This window comes from Pezoporus occidentalis, unplaced genomic scaffold, assembly GCF_034315485.1.
Source record: "Pezoporus occidentalis ecotype Australia unplaced genomic scaffold, CSIRO_AGI_Poc_V1 ctg8, whole genome shotgun sequence".
NCBI lineage: Eukaryota > Metazoa > Chordata > Aves > Psittaciformes > Psittacidae > Pezoporus > Pezoporus occidentalis.
Window position 1 is genome coordinate 13727176 of NW_026916158.1, and position 17495 is coordinate 13744670.

At 43.3% G+C, this 17495-nt stretch overlaps 1 protein-coding gene and 1 long non-coding RNA gene across 5 annotated transcripts in view; both read left to right on the forward strand.

The window, feature by feature from the left end:
• Positions 1-5223: 5223 nt before the first annotated feature.
• LOC134155696 (uncharacterized) lies at positions 5224-10872 on the forward strand. The gene is made up of 3 exons (XR_009961680.1): positions 5224-6612; positions 6690-9276; positions 10501-10872. It is a non-coding gene; the product is annotated as an uncharacterized LOC134155696 (long non-coding RNA).
• Positions 10873-16826: 5954 nt separating this feature from the next.
• SENP5 (SUMO specific peptidase 5) overlaps positions 16827-17495 on the forward strand; it is a 40883-nt gene continuing 40214 nt past the window's right edge. For 2 of the 4 annotated variants that reach the window (XM_062603125.1, XM_062603124.1), the window contains exon 1: positions 16827-16964. The gene's annotated coding sequence lies outside the window, so the exon portion shown is untranslated. Of the gene's footprint in view, positions 16965-17143; positions 17294-17495 lie in introns of those variants that run through there. The other 2 variants (XM_062603122.1, XM_062603123.1) reach the window with 2 other exon arrangements.

Below are 17495 nucleotides of genomic sequence, written 5' to 3' on the forward strand. Positions count from 1 at the left end.
AAAAAAATTAAATCCTCTTTCTACAGACCTCAAGGCAGTCACTGAGATTAGCAAGAAATTTCCTTTGCTGGTGTATTACTGCAGACTTTGTACTTGCAGATACTCTTTTCCAGCACCCCTGTGGGGAGGCAGGATTCATTGATTTGTATTTTCCCCTTATCACCAGCTAGCACTGTGAGTGCTCTGTCCTCTGTTGGGGGGAGCAACAGCATCGCCATGCTGCCCCCAACTCCTACCACACAGCAGCAACAGGCATGTGCTATCTCACCGCTCAGTGGTGTGAACACAATGGCACTTGTTTCCTTCCTCTGTAGAAGTTCATGTGTCATTTTCTACCAGTATTCCTTCAAATCTTTAAAGATAAACGAATCTTCACGTTTCCAAATCTTTAGCCTTTCTGCAACAGGCATAAGGTATCTACCAGTCTGCAATGAAAAATCACAGACAATCCATCCTTTCAATCTCTTGCTTTTATCCTAAGCTGATAAAGGAGGCCCCATGCTTGTCAGCTTTGCATTCTTGGTGTGTGCAGTGTAGCTGAGTATTGCAGATTAAAGGTGAGCAGTTGAACAGGGAAAAAAAGCAGGAGTGAAGTAGCTGTTTAATGAGATAGAGGGGCCTTCCTCTTGAAAACTGCTTACCCACATCTTTACTCTTAGTAATTGCAGAGTATTTTCTTTATGGAGAATGCTAGCACTGTTTTCCCAATTTAATATATTTTACCCTTTTTTAGGATCATCTTTCACCTTGGTAGCATTAAATCATTCTTTACAAAATTGTAAGTGTCCCACGACATATTTTTTTCAAGCTGCTCAGTTCTGCCTTGTGCATCTTTTGTTTTACAGTTGCAGGAGTCACAGCTTAATTAGTCTCATTCTGTACCTAACTTTGAGCCCTTGCAGTTTCAGGTTTGAAAACTTCTTTCCAGCCAAGCCTGTCTCAAGGTGTAACAAAACCTCTAAAGCTGCAAATAGATATTGTCAAACTGACTTACAATGGCAGGTTGTGATGTGCTGACAGTTAGAACCAAACCTTGGAAAGATTAGCTTCTTGGCAGTTGTTTCAGCCTACTCATATCACTTGCTGTCTGTCTTTCTGCTACACTTACTTTCACTTTTGCAAACTCCTCTCTGTGCCTTGTTCTGTTTTTCAGGTAGATGTTTCACCTCCTGGTACCCCTAAGAGTCTCAGGTGGGACAGCTTCACCACTGGACCTCATGCCTCCATCAGAGGTGTCGTTTGCTGGCATTCACCTCCTGAAAGGGACCTAAGAATCCATCATTACAAAATCTGCACAAGCTTATGGGGGCCAGAGTAGCTAAGAAGGATCATTAGAAAATGGCTAATGTATGTGTGTTGCCAGCATACATACCACTGTCTTTGCTGGTCTCTGGAGAGGTGCATAGATATCATTGTTTATATATGTATAAATGATAACAGGGGGCTTCTCAAAGGGCAGGATCCTGGGTTGGGATAGGAGGGGTTTTCTGTGAGGTGGGGGCTTCTCAAATGGCAGATGCTTGGGGTCATAGTGTGGAGAAGATAGATGCCCTAGCTTGAAGAGTATTGCCATATCTGGGGCAGGAAATTATACTGGATTTGAGATGTGGGACAGCAGAGAGAGAATCTGCCTCACAAGTGACTGAAGGAATTTATTCTGGGGACTCGAAGGACTGAAGTAACTCATTTCACATGACTGTCCCTCCCCCATCCCAGGCACATGACTGAATGCAGCAGTCATTCTGCCTGATGGAAATGTGGTAGCTCTATTTGCTGCCCCACCTTCATCTTGTCTTTTTACTTGTCCATACAGTATCATATACCCTATGGCATCATGTTATTAAAATAGGTGATTAAGCAGATGCAAATGGATCCCGAAGGACACCTAGCACATGGACATAACACCACAGGCAAGTTTTAACTGATTATGCAGCTATAAAGAAGTTTCTTCTTTTTAAAATTAAAAATATCTAAACTTTTTTCCCCTTCTTTTTTAATTCTAACAGCTTAACATTTTCCTCTCTGGCTAAAATCTGACATGAAACAGAGGGAGCTCAGGCTTAACATGAAGTACCTTAAGGAAGTGCAGGCTGTAGCTTTCTGGGCTTAGAAACCTCTGAAGAGCACAAGATCTTTACTCCCATTTGCAACACCACTCCCCCTGCATGCAGAGTGCAAACCCTGTATGTGTTTGGCTTCCAGATCTGTGACTCCACCCTCCTTTTTATAAACTGTGAATTTTCTCCCTTCCAAAGCACAGATTTTACCCCCTCCCATGTCCCCTGGAAAGTTTTGCCCTGCAAATGCCCTGAGTTTTTAAATCATATGGAAACTCCTTGGCTTATTCTGTTTCTGTACTGCTACCTCCAGTTCATGGTTTCTGTTTCTATATGGCCTCTGCTAATGAGTAGTGTTTGTGGCCTGAATGGCTGGTTTTCTCTGCATTTCCAGTGAAAAGTGTTTGTGTATACAGGGACTGTAGCCTTCTTGCTAGCACTGTTTCTTGTTAGGTAGTAGAGAAAGAGGTACCATTTTTTTTCCCCTCCCCATCATTTTATTATTATTATTATCCCCTGATTTTATTATTATTACCAGCAAGTGATGCCAATACTGTTTGTGTTTCCTTGTACCAAGTCTTGATGGATGCATTCAATGACCATGTTAACCCCTCTTTATTCTCAGTAGCACCTTTATGATAGTATTGCCTTTCCAAGCTGCAATCTTGCAAACCTTCACTCCAGCTAATCCAACCTCTTTTGCCATCTTTCCCAAAGGTCTAGAGTTCTAAGGGGAACACTGACCAAGGAGATGTTCCCTTGATATGCATGGATCCAGAATTTCTTCCTTACTTACCTATAGAGCTACTCATTCCTCTTCATTGCTATCAGCAATGAGGGTCAAATGCTACTTGAAGAGCATAACAATTTTTAAGGGAAATAAGAAAGAAAATAAGGAATCTAAACCACAGCTGTCTGCATTTTCTATCTGAAGGTACAAATCAGGTGGAGCTGCCCTGATACTTGTGCTACTAGTTAAAGAATAGCATGTTATGTACAACAATACATAATTTTCTTTATGTGAAAGAGTGATCCTGCAGTGAAGCAGGAGGTACCATGCTTGTGGGGGGATCAAGGATAAGATGGTGCCTGAAGCAGAGACTGTATAGACAGCATCTCCAACAGCATTCCCCAGAGCAGCATCAGAAACTTTGGCAGGCCGTAGCAGAAGTTTTCTACTTCATTATGTCCTGAAAAGCAACTGGTTTCTACTCATTAGATGCTAATCAAGGTCACCCCTTCATTGCTGAATGCACTGCATTTACTATGCTGTTGGCAGGAGGTCTTGCTCTGCTCCTGTGTGTTCAGGGGAAAAAAAACAACAATGAAATAAAATAAAAGCAGAAGTCCTTTGGCCAACCATCTGTTGGAGCACAGGCTGTGGACACCGTGCAGATGCAAATGTTTGGATGCATTTTGCAGGTGTGCCCTTTTTTCCATGTGACCCATTTTTCCATGGAGGAATTCACTGGGAAAGTAGATTGCACTAGACTGTTCCTGCAACTGCAGTTAATCATGCATTTTCTGTATTACTGCTACAGGATTAAAACAAACATTGCTCCTATTTTCAGGCTTATCAAAGGCAGCAGCACATCTCTCTAATCTCCTATTTCCCTACTCTCTTTAAAGTGTCTAAATGAATGGGCACTGATGAACAGGGATGTGGTGCCAGCAGGGATGGTGTCATTTAATGCCTTGCTATTTATGCTATTTAATGCCTGTATGCCTTTATGTGTCCTGGGTGACTTGCTAACCATCTGGCACCCTCCACCCTTTCATAAGACATACGGAGATGTAGACAGCACCTTCATTTGTCTCCAGTCCAGAGAGTGACCAGCAGCAATAAAACAGTACAGTTCTGATGGGCCTGTTCCAACACAGCCTGCACCTGCTGTCACTGAAGGATGCAGCTTGGAGGCCACAGTTTGGTGACTCTTGACACCAGGAGGTTTCAATCTTAATGAGCTAAGGGCACATACCTGTATTTATACTGAGCTAGTTGGCACATGCAACCTGGATTTTTCTTCCAACTGTAAAAAGCCTAACGATAGATGATCTGCCCTAGCACCTGTTTGTACACAGCTAACTTGTCAAAAGGTTTCAGACAAGCTGGAATCAGCAGAATTATGTATGCCACGTTAGCTCCTTGTCCTGGGAGTCCTGCAGCTGGATTTACTGTATCGCTGAGTCACAGCCTGAATATTTAGCTTTATGCTTTCACAAATAAAAAATACTTGGGTTGTGTCCTCCAGCCTTCTCGAAAGTGGGCTGAGATCCACCCTACTGCTTTCACACCACTGTCAGCTGGCATTAACTTTCAGTCATTTTCTCCTTTGGCCAGATTGTATTCAGTGACCTAGAAGTAAAATATTCTGTATTTTGTTAGTAAGTGGTCCCTGGAGATGTACAGTCTAAATTGGGATGTTTTCTCAGTGAGCTCTATTGTGTATCTTCCTGTGGTGATTGTACTGTAATTATCAACAATCCTCTTTCTGGTAGCAGAATTTATTAATTGCTGTCCACTTTCTCCTATGTATTTCTGATCAGATCACAGTGAAATAAGGACTTTGTTTAGTTTGCGGAGGGGCCATGATATCCTATGGTAAAGCATTAGTTTTCCATATGACATTCTCAGAGATTATATTATAGATTCACTGATATTTCTGCAAGGAGGGCAAACTGGAATCTGTATTTGGCTTGCTGCACTGCATATTAGCAGTAAGGCTATGGGATCTGACCCTGAAAATGCTCACGCCTGTGAGAGTATTTGCAGCAGTAAGGACTAGTCATGTGGAGAAGCATTTTCACAATCACCCTTCATGATTATGGGATCACTTGTGGATGGTGCCAATAGTCTGCTGGGAGGTGCTGGATGCCCTTTTCAGTGCTATTGCTGCAGGTTCATTTTATTCAGCATTTTGAAGAAGTGGCCAACTCACATAACTTTAATGCAGGCTGTTAATGCGAGTAAGTTATATCTCCACAGTTTTTTATGTTCCTATTTAAGGTCAGATCCAGTTGGTCACTCTGTAGCAGTATCTAATGAATTGCCAGCATCCCAGAAAGTATACAATTTGAGATTAGAAGCAGCACCAGCTTATTACCATGATAGTCAATTGCAAATGGAAGCACAGTGGAAGCAAGGGCAAGGTAATGTAACGTGTGTAGAATAGCACTCAGTCTGTGTATTATGAAATTGTCATTCTGTGCCACTGTTCAGCATAAATGGACTAATCTTCAGTTTGAAAATGAGTAGAGCTTGACTGCTAAAGAATAGGTCATTTGGCTTCTGGCAGCAGCAGAAGATGCTGTAGTATTAGCTGTAAGAACTTATGCATTCTTGGTAAGGAGATAAAAATTATTAAATAGCACTGCTTGCTTCTCTGTCTTTAAAGTAATTCATATTTGGACTCAGATTCATCTGAGCATTTGCATAATTCCTCAGGCCATTCCTATTCAGCCATGCATTCAGCTTGCGCTTAAATTTAAGCAAATGCTGAAGTCCTTTTCCATTCCTGGGGCTTCAGCCTTGATGAACAAGGTCTTGGCCATTAGTTTATAATGTTTCAGTAGCTTCTGAGATTTCTATGCTGTAGCAAATGGAAGATTGCTGTATTTTTTATATTATGGGCTGAATTTCTTTAATGACTCAGAAAATTTAACGGTGAAGATCTTGGGGCCCTGGAGAGGCTCTTTTTCAACAGAGTCTTCTGTTGGAAATCCAAGAGCCAGAGAACCAGGGTCATGTCTCCCAGGAGCTTCATGGACTCTGCAAAACTGGCAGTCACATTGGCTGCCTCCCTTCCACTGGCTTCTTTCTCAAAAGAAATGAGATAAGGGGAAGGTTTTGTTGGGATCTTTGGGACGTGGAACTCTTTAGGCCAAATTCTGTTATGAATTATGCCTTATGATTCCAGAGTAACTTCTTAACTTTGGTAGGATTGTGCCAGGTGGTAGACATTGTTGAGGCAAATTGTGGTTTAAAAAAGGGAACTCTGAAAAAATTGCATTACCATATGTATTTCTATCCAAATTCAGGAGGGGAGATAGTGAAGAACCTTGATATACTGATTTTTTTGTTTTCTGGGGATGGAAAATTCAAAACCTATTGCCTGGCATTATTAAGCTGTTGTGTGTCAGTTCAGACAGTATCAGAACATGTCAGCCAATACAGTTCTACTGCTTCATGAAGACGTGTGGGAATTGGAAATTTTTCAATTGTTATTGACCCCAATCTAAAATGAAATGTTTGGTTACGGCTTTTTGAAGAAAATACAATAAAACAATTGACTTTTTTTTTCTTTGGGGGAAAAAAAAATAATAATTTGGTAGGAAACCCTCTACAGAATAGATTCATGGTCTGAAGCCTTGTTCACAGTGGGACTGGTGGGAATTTTGCTGTTGACTTTCATGTAGCCAGAATTTTACTGAGGTTTCCCTTGCAGCATGAGGGATTGTGTTGCTCTTTATCTGGAGGTACCAGTGTAACTTCAAAACTTCTTGGCCCACGTCAGAAATAAAAAGTGTTCTTCCAAATCTCATTGATTTGTTGGAGGTCTTGTTCCATTGAAAGAAACATGGATTTTGTCTCTATTGGAGAGATACATAAAAGCTTTGTATTTGTTAATGGAGACCAGAAACATATTCTTCTAATACACCAGTAGCAGAAGAAAGGACAAATGTCCAGATTAGTGCTCTACTTTGCTGGATTGTCTTCAGATCATTGGTTTAAAATGTCTGCTCTGTGAAGAGGAATTATTGCAGGTTCCAGGTGTAGGTATTTACAGCAAGATAATACTTCTGTTTTATTCTAGTATTGTGCATCATACCATCTCTGTTTGCGTGGTCCCAGCACATGAGATGATTCACCTGCTGCTGAATTTTCCTGTTCTTATAGCAGATTTTATTAAGCTCCAGAAAGGCCTACTTGGAAGTTGGTTTTCCGTCCCAAACTGGGGTCCCATTATTAACGATCTTTTAGGAGCAAAGGAACAGTTCATTCCATTGCTAGGTGACTGGAGTCCTTTGTTACCTTTTCTTTACCTGGGACAAGGTGTCAACGAGTGAGAGAGAGAAGAGAAAGGACTGGAAGAATCAACAGAAGGGGAAAATCTTTCTAAGGGAAGAGGAGTATTCAGTGAGCAATTTTTATGAGATATACACATTTGGAAATTTGCTAAAATATGTTTGCAATGTTTTTTATAAGCAACATTAAATGAAAGTACAATTAGTTCTGGACTTAACCTACCCACTTGTCCTTGGATTTACGGCTAGCTCAGAGCAATTTTCCCATTTTGCAGTTCGAGCCCATCTATGTGCTTTACTGGCAGGTTCCATCACACTGAGAACAGTACTGATAGACACAAAAAGAGCAGAAGTTGTTCCTAAGGAGGGGCCTGAGAGAGGAGTTTCAAAAGCAGCATGTTCCCAAAGAGGGGCCAAATTTCTCAGAAGGACTGAACAACAAGCACTCCTGCTGTGACAGATGGCTATTTCAAAAGATCGTCATTAAAACTGGCTGAAGATTGTCTATTCTGTTGTTTTTGACAAGAACTTGGGGTTTCTGTTAAACATAATAACAGTGCAGATTTCCTTTCAGCATTCTATTTTTATGTGAGAGTTTAAATTGTTTTGGTCAGGGAAACTCACTTTGGTAATGCTTTCATTTACAACTCACTGTGCTGGAGAGCCATGTGATAGATGCTTCCAAAAGTCTGATACCTGTTCTAGTTCCTCAATGGTATGAAGCTTTTCTGAAGTTCTAGCTGAACACAGGCATGCTCTGTCTGATGTGGTAGACACAGCACTTGAATTTGTTGCTTCCAGTCAGGTTTTCTTGGGTAAGTTTCTGTTTAAGTTTTCTAGAGTGGGTTTAGCTTTGAGATACTTGATTTGGGATCCTGAGCACACAATCTTCAGTGTATGAATGCCTTCACTTGTGGCTGTTCACACTCAGGATTGGGAGTGAAAGTTGGGGGGTGTTTGTATGTAGCTGGGCACTCAGAAAGGGGGATTGTGGAACTTGAGGCTGTTTCTCAAAATGTGTGCTTTAACATTTCCATGGTTTAACCTTCCCATCCATAAACTGAAGGTAATTCTTCATCATCAGCAGAAGACTTACAAAGTTCAGTGTTTATGCATCCAACCTTGGAGAAGAAGAAATGAAAAAAATAAAAAAAAAAAAAATTCTCTTCCATCTGAATGTCTAAAAGATCTTTTAAACTGTTAATTAATTGAGCAATCATAATGATGCACCTGTGGGGATGAAGGGGAGGAATAATTTACAGGTGGGAGAAATGAGGCATGAATGACTTCCTAGCCTTACCTCTGCCATGCTGTTAGTCTGTGTCAGATCCAGACAGATACCTTCTGTCCTGTCTCCTGCATCTGTAATGGGTGGTTGGGAACATCATCTTCCTCCCCACTTCCTCCAGTTCTTCTATAGAGGACCTATGTCCTTATCACGAGGCTGATGTTTCATGGAACTACAAGAAGTCCATGTGTCTCATCTCTCTGAAGAAGCAGGCTTGGAAGCTGCTTAACTCCCAGGTTTTACCCACTGACCAGTACATGGCCAGAGAGCAAGGCAGAAAAGTCAGTCAAGAAACTAAATTTCTGGGTGCTCTTAGGACAACTGCATGTTCTACCCTGCCTTCCTCCTCCAGACCTTATGCAAGCTGGATTATGGTGTGCTGTACTCTGCACCCCTCCCACATCAATTCATGTTATATCTTTGTTACACTGAGCAGAGTGGTTGAGGAATATTTGTCCTGGTTCTGAAATACCAGCTCACCTCAGCAGAGCAACATGGCTTCTCTTTGTCACCCTTTCTTTCCTGCCTGAACCCCTGTCAGAAGACTTCTGTACAGAAAACACTGTCAAACTTCTCGCATATGTAGAAGAAATAAGCACAAGGTTAGTTCAAATATTTTAAAATCTGTGGGATGGGCAAAGTAAATATAACTGCTTAGGAAAAGGTCCAACACACAATGTCATCTACAGGTTGGCTGGGAATCCTGTTTAAATTTAGTTCTTAGACACAGCTGTGAAACTCATGAAGCCGTCACACTGCTTGCTTACCCAGCAACCTTTATAGTCTCTTGGGAAGGCAATAAAAACACCAATAGTGAGCAGTAATTCTAACAGACTGGTTTGCTTCATTCCTCCGGCTGCTCCTTGTCGAGCTCCTGCAACAAAAGACATGAAGTTTTTCTTCTAGGTAACCTGGTTCTGACTGCTTTACTGTATCAGTTATTCATATCTGAAAAGGAAAGGAAAAATACTGACATAATGTACTGGTCCATGGAACACCAGGTTTTTCGTTTGCCTGATACAGCTTATGGTTACCTTTAGCCATAGCTTTTTAAGTAGTTTTTAGCTGGATAGCAGTGATAAGCCCGCCAGGAAAAAGCAATGGTAAAGTGAAGAAGGTTCATGATAAACATTTTGCACTGTCTATAGTCATGTTTTCAACTCTTTTTCAGTTTGTGTATCTTATAGGATTTTTTCTGGTAAAGCTGCTACCTTCTATTTGGTGAATTTAAGCCTATTGATTTCTAGCTTTCCTAACTGCATTTTACAGATGCCCTACTGCATCTGGGACCAGAGCTTGAAAAGCCCTGTTTAGTGAAATGGATTGTCTTCCATGGGTCATTGACACCCTATATTCTGCTTTATCTAAATTAGGCAGTCTCCAGTATTCTCTGATCTAATCCCAAATGTAAAGGGGGAATGTTATGTGCAGATATAATGCTTCCACATAAATTTCCTATTGAGCAGTTATTGGAAAAGGAGATGAAAGCAGGTAGAGCTTGACCTAGCAGTTCAGTGCACATGCTGCCAGGGACGAAGTGCCTGCTAACAGCTGGCTTTTCTGCACCTCAGCAGGTGATGGAGTTCCCGCTAGTTCAGGAGTCCATTGCCAATGGTTAGCACACGCTGTTGTGAGAAATCTCATCAGTCAAAAGTGCCTCATAAATAATTTAGAGGAAAGCAATTAGCACACACAGCTGTAGCTGTTTGCAAAGTCAGTTATACCTGCCAGGGCAATCTAGAAATGGAAATTTCTAAACCCATTTTCTGAAGTAGCCAGAATGGTCTAGCTTGGAGCTAGGGTTGGTGGATGGTTGTTGATGAGTAAGGAAAAATTGCACTTTCATGTCTTTATGTGTAATGAAATTCAGGAGAGAATTTTAGTATTTTGCATATTGGGAAAGGGATCAAAGAGATGCATAGTTTGAAAAACTCCAGCAGACAAGGCCTTATTCTTCCAGAGGCTCTGCAACTCATTCAGGTTCAGTGTGAAGGCGACAAGTTTTGTTGGACTTGCATTTTGAAGGTTAAAGCTTCTTTGTATGTACAGACTGCTTAGGGAGAACAGGCAGGAGGAAAAGGAATAAGGTATTACTTGAAGTATCTCATCTGAGTATGCCTGCCTTGGCAGATTGACGGGAGCAAATTGAGAACTTCTGAGTCATAATAAAAAGGAGAGGAATCTGCTCTTTAAGAATCACAAGCAACCACAGGAAATGTGTGACAAAAAAAGATCTGATTGTGCAGGTGAGTCCTGGAAAGGGATTGTCCATATTAAACCTAGAGATGGCACCAGGCTGGGAAGGGTAGATGTAAATATGTTTTAGGGTAGGTTTGACATCACCTATCTTGATACTACTTTGGGACAAGGGGAGCAAGATCCCCTTCAGCTCTTCTAATAGCTCTGTATTCAGCCATGGTATCTCTGCTAGCTGAGTGCCCAGAACATGCTCATCTTTACAGGATCCTGCTTTGCTAGGGAATTGTTATTCCAGTTTTACCAGCTAGGAACTAAATTGCAGTATGTTGCCTAGTGAGGTTGTCCAGGTCCTAAACTCTGAGATTCCTTCCTCTTTCTAAGAGGAAGTCAGACACGGTATTGTGAAAAGTCATTCAAATTTGCTTTGTTTGTATTATGAATGCAACCACACTGGATACCCCTCAAATGCAAGCAACTGATGCTTCACGCTAATAAGGTTGGCTATTCACCTGGGGCTCAGCCCTGCACATGAATTTCTCATTTGATTGCTTATGTGAGAGTTTACATTTGTTTTAAAGGCACTCATACAGAAGAGTTTAGCTCTTTTGCTAGTGGGATGTGTTTTTTTTCTGTAGCTCCTCCAAAGACTGTAAGTATCAAAGGCTGTTTCTGAACATTTTGGATCCCTCTGTGTGGTCAGGATGGTTATCTGCTTATCTTACAAAATTTCAAGGACACAAGATGAACTGGTTTCTCTTAAGCAGAGATTGACCGAGTACTGGTCTTCTGCTGCATCTCTTGAAATACCTAAATTAAACCATGCCAATCTCTATGAGATTGTACTTCCCAAGCTGGAGTGCCCCCCCCCCCTTCAGGTTGAGGCATTCCCCTTTCACTTGCAGATTCAACTCAGAAAATGGGCATATTTCTGAATAAAAAACTTTGTCATCACAAACATTTTCTGTAAATGTGAGGTCTCCAACTATATTGCCTGGATTTTCCTTCCTGGAGTGACTTCCGAGTAGAGGTGAATAAGCTATTTTATTTGCCAGTTCTACTTTGAAAAGCAAGTTCATTATGTCTCAAAAGCCTTAGATATAGCAGATCAGATCCAATATTGTATGAATGTCTTGGTAAGACACTGGGAAAGAATGACATCCTTTCCTACTTCATTTTGAACTCCTCGTTTGACCATACTTTCTCCTAGTTGATTCTCCTAGGCAAAGGGTAATGCATAAACACAATTCCCTTTCACTGATCTGAAAATATGTAGGAAGGCCCCTTCAACACTCTCCTTTCTTTCTGAAGACGGCCATCAGCTTCTCCAGCCTCTCATGATAACAAAGATTTTCACTGATGGTAACATCCTTATTTCTGTGCTACAGTGCACATTCTACATCCTTCTGCATGTACAATTCTCGTGCTGCAATGACTGTAGCTACAGAGTGATATAGAAGGAGCTGGCAGTTACAATAATGGTATCATTTGAGAAAACTAATAATCAAATCTCTGCTGCATGAGGTTTTTACCTCTTTTTCTTTCAAATTTTAAGAACTGCAACAACAGCTTAGTCCTGCTTCTAATTTATTCCTTATTCCATTTCACTCTTCTGTTTCTGATAAAACAACCCCTTGCAATCTGATATGAGTGAAAGGCAGCACAGTGTCAAAAGAAAGTCCCACATTTGGCTGCCAAGCAAAAGACAAAATGTACCAGTAGGATGTTGTGCACCAGCAGTGTGCTTCCAGGAGGCAGCCTTCTTCCAGATCTTGCCTCTAGTGTGTCACTGTTAGAACAAACCCAACATGTTTTAATGAAGAATATTGGCAGGAAGAGATTGTATTTATCCTTTCTGTAACACCATTTGGACTAGCATCATTTCTGCGTGTTTAAGGGCTGTTGTTCACTACTAGAGCAGTGACTGGGCGTACCTATTCTGAGACCATGGTTTCATGTACGTTTTTGCTAGTGGTTAACTGGATTTTGCATATTCTTCCAGCCTTGATCGCTTTAGCCTGCCCCTGCCTCTGTTCATCACTGTGCAACTCCAGAGAAAAACTTTTGGATATTGCTGCTTTTTTTTTTCCCTCGATGTGGATAAATTCAAGCATTCCATTTCCACTGAGTTTCACAGATAGTAGTAGTGGCACACCTGGAGGGACAGTGGAAGAGAACAGGAAAAGAAAATAAGTGAAAAAGAGTGACTGGAGGCAAGAAACTTCCCCAGCTGATTTCACTGCCTAAGTAAGCATGCGGAATTGTACTTAGAACTAGCTTTAAATTATCTAGTTGAGTAACAGCCCTAGTGAGCTACAGAGTGTAACAGAGTGTGGTCACCTGCATATTTTCTCTGTTTCATAAGTGGGCTCCACAGCCTGCACTGTATCAGTGCCATGATGACACTGCCTGTGGTACCTGGAATAGCAGTTTAAATATAACTTCTGTGTGGTCTCAGTGAGCTCTGGTCTGTGCAGACATACAGCAAGATAGAATTATGGACTATCCAAGTGCAAAGCTAAACACTGTGTTAGGGGTGTCTTTATTTCACTTCCACAGTTGCTTTTACAGTTACACCTGGGGCCTGGTGACTTCAACCTGCTTACTTAAAAAACACATCTGCAGGGCAGGGAAGCAGCCTTGTCCGTGTCCTGTAGAATCTAATTCCAAGAAGCACTCAGACCCATCTATCCTTGCAAGCAGCAAGAATCACTTAGGACTTCACTGCTCCCACCTGTTTAAGGGCAGCCATCAGCGGCGCAGCAGAGCTGATGGGCTGTGTGGCTTTTCACCCTTCTGCACAATGCTTAAACCACCAGTGAGGTTTGCCCAAGCTATTCTGACTTGCAATTGGACAGGGAACAGAAGTATTTTCTGCCCTTCAGCCTGGGCTAGAGATATAAATGCCTCTAACTGGCAAGCACTGCTGGACTCTGTGGGGTGAAGCACTACCCTGAAATGTCAGAGAGGTTCACTCTAGGAGTTTGTGGTGGAGCAGTCTGTATTGTTGATATTAATGCACATTATCCTCAATCACTTTAGTATGACCTCTTCCTCAAGAAAATTAGCCTTCCCTCTGAAATCCTTGTCAATGTTGTAACTATGAAACTACAGATATTTTAAATGCAGTTGAGTAAATGTGCAAGTAGCAGTCGTTTTGTACCTCAAAAGTTCTGCCTGTATTTATATAATTGGGTTATAATCACAGGGGAGGAACTCAAAACCTCACCCTGATGTGATGGAAATGTCAGAGGTCCCCCACCTCTGGCAGAACTTGCCCTGGATGAATTGTGTAGGCCATGGAGCGCACTCTAAGCAAGCTGCGAGAAGCCTGCTTTTAAAATGTTGTGGGAGTTTGGGGGGGTTGGGTTGGTTGTCTTTTTTTTTTTTTTTCTTTAAATCAGGTCACTTTGCAGATCCAATTTGGAGTTTGCTCCATTGCCAGCCCTTGCTTTGGGCTAACTGATATGTAGTGAGATGAGCAGCTGGAAAATTGGCAACCTTTTAAATGAGGTTTGTGCCTATCTATATGGCTGTACTGATACAAGGCTTAATCTTTATCAAGTCCATTGAATTTGAGGGAAGAAGAAATGCCACTTTTGTAAACTGTGAGATAGAAGTCAATGTTTAAATTTCAGAATATTCACCTCTGAAATACGCTGAAATGATCTTCTTTCCAGGAGCTGCTGTGCACTTGTCCTTGCCTGGGAGGACAAAGTTAACAAACGGGTGGAATCATGAGCAGAATATAAGGGTGTGGGGGTGTCTACAGGGAGGTTGGCAGCACGGGCAAAGCTGCTCTGACTGATCAAGATTATGTTCAGTACCTGGGCAGGGAACAAAAGTACAGAGACTAAACTATGTAGTTGGTATATTTCCTCACAGGGGAGTCTGGGGTATCTCTGTCGCATTACTGCTTCCTTACCACTCCTTGTATTGTTGTGCTATAGAAGGATTGTCCTCATGAACTTTCTTACATCCTGGAGAACCTTCAAACTTCATGAACTGTAGGCCAAAGAGTAGCCACACTCCATTGTCTGTAGTTGTATTCAGGTTTGAATTCACCTGCTGTGAATGTACCTTTTTTAAAGCTTTTTTTACTTTGTTGCAATTAACAACAGTCCTTTCGATGTATTTATTGATAAGTATAGATGTACAGATATTTCTGCTAGTCTAGTTTTTACATCACAACCTGAAGTTATACGAAGGAATGTGCAAGCTTTTGGAGTGGACCTTAATTTTATTCCTATTCAGAAGTGGAAAAATAGGCAGAGACAACAAACCCTGCCAGTGCAAATCATCTTTTGCTGAGTTTCCTGATGTGGCTATTTGCATTCTTTTGTGAATTCAGACTGACTGTTAGCAGCCTCCAAATAAAACATGGTTGTATGGAGATGTACCTTGGCCCTGTTCTTGCTTGGCAACATGAGACATGGTTCAGCTCATGCTACGTGTCCTCTTCCAGCAACCACTTCCTGTACAGCTCACTGCTGTCCAAATTAATGGGATTGCTGCTTTAGCTCAAGATGTGGGAGATTTAGTTTTGGTGTTTGTGTCAGCAATCAATGAAGTCAGGAAACTGCCTTTACAGAGCATTCAAAAGCCCTTTTATTCTTAAAAAAAAAAAATCAGATCCAGGCTTCTGTTAAATACAGCAAAGGCTGCCATCATTAAAACATTGGGGCTGCAAGTTTGGCCACAAAAATGTTACAGTAATGCAGCTGGTATTCAGTCCTTTCAGCGTTGCCAAGTCTGGCTTTTATTTATTTATTTATTAATATTCACAAGTCTCATGTCTTTCTTGCATTCCATAAAGCCTCAGTGTTTACAAGCATCTTCTCATCTGAGAATCTCAGCTTCCAGTTTTTAAAGATCTGCTACTAGCCCTCATGGACAGAGACAAAGCATGAACACGTGATAAGGCTGATCCTCACAGGCAAAACCTGAAGGCTTATAAAACACTACATTTAAGAATTCAAATCATGAGTTTTTAAAGAGGATCTCATGAACTTGGACTCCCATTTATATGTCTGAAATGATCGGTGTAGACTGTACTAATGATTGCCTGGGTCAGGCCATGATTTCAGTGCAGAGGTGCCAGAGAGCACTGCAGTACTAATGGACTGGGGGAGGAATCTTCTATTTAATACATTCCTGTTGTAACTTCATGGCCTAAGCACTTGCCTTGTGCAGCCTGTTTACTGTGTGTTTCATAAACGCCAGAGGACTCATCTTGTTGCTCTGAAAGTGCTTAGCCCATCTTTGGCTGGATTTACTATACAGGAAGAACAAATGGTTGCTTAGGAAAGCAGTGGATATAATGAGAGTGCTGGGCTGGACTTTTTTCAAACAAACAAATAAAAGCCAGCAACTCTCAGTTTGGCGTGGACTCTGCCCGTTTGTTTGTTGCATCACCCCATTGTCTTCTCAATCCCTTTTTTTCCCATTTGTTATAGCATTTCGCAAACCATAGCCTGTGTAATTCCTGGAGGAAAACAGTTCACCTACTGCAAAGCTGTAGCAAAACTGATGCATCGTGGCTGTTTCCCAATCTTCCCTGCTTCACTGACTTCTTGTAATTTGGAAATTCTTTTAGCTTCTCCTCACAGGGGCTACTTGATGAGAGGAAGCGTAACCTTCCTCCACCCAGCAACAAAAATGCGATGGTGCTGGAGCACTTCCCATTTTCACAATGTCTCTGTACAGCACAACACAGCAGTGGAACTGGCCGCTATCTTCTTCCCCACTCTTCAGGTGGAGGAACCACGGGACAGAGATGTTAACCGACCCACAAAGGACAGCGCAGGGAGAAGCGAAGCCTGCAAGCTCCGCTACCTCAGCGTAGCAAAGCCCTGCCTGCGGCTCCACTTGTACCAGCGCGGCTGCCATATGGCTGACGCCGGAGTAACAACGGAATTTTTTAACTTGGGTCCACTAGAAACACAGCCATATATCGAGGTATTAGTGGTTCATTTTAAAACTCACGTTGTTTATTAAACCCGTCGTTTCTGCAGCTGTTGCTGCTGTGCCACGGAAGACGGGCAGCCGCAGGCCCCGGACCCAGAAGCCGGGGGGGGGTCTGCTGCAGAGTGACAATGGCACCAGGAAAGGCCGCTGTTGCCTTCCTGGCTTACACCTCCCAGGGATACCTTGCCTGGACTTCCCGGAAAAGAAATGCAGCACCGAGCAGCGCACACCAAGCCCTGCCCCGCTAGCACCCGACCCTGCCCCACTCGGGGGCGGACGCAAGCGCCGTGGCCCGCCGGCCGCTGCCCCCCGCCCCGTCGCTGGGCTGACGCGGCGGCGCCGGCGCAGCGCGTTCCGGCCCGGCGTACGGCGGGGGCGGAGCGCGGCCCTGGCGGCGGCCGGGATGAGCCGGGCGGTGCCGGCGGGCGGAGGTGAGGTGGGGGGCGGTGGACCCGTGAGGGCCGTTACGGCGGTTGAGCGGCGGCCCTGGCCCGCCCGGTGCTCGGTCCCGCGAGTGCGGGGCAGCACGGCCTGGTCAGAGGCTGCTGGGCCTCCGCTGCAGGGCGGCTCCGGCTGGTCCTCCTGTGCGCCCGGAGCCACCCCCGCTGCGCGCAGGCTTTTCTCGCCCGGGTTTGGCTCCACCTCAGTGGCTGGAAAGCCGGGGGCCCGGTAAGCGGCGGCGGCGGCCGGACAGTCACCCGGAGCCGCGGGCAGAGGTCGCTGGGCGCTGCTCGCCGCTTTGCTGCCCCCGGCCCTTTCTGTGGGTCTGCCGCTTCTCCTTGTCACTCAGTGGGTGCCGGGGACAGGTGCTGGCGCCTGGTTCCAGGCGTCGTCACCGGGGTTTGACTGCGCTCGCCAGAACAGGGAGTATGGGCAAAAACCCGGGGCGGCGCGGAGTCCCTAAATGGCAGCCTCTCCTGGGAGGCTGGGGTAGGCTGTCCGTAACTGCAAGACTCTGAGAG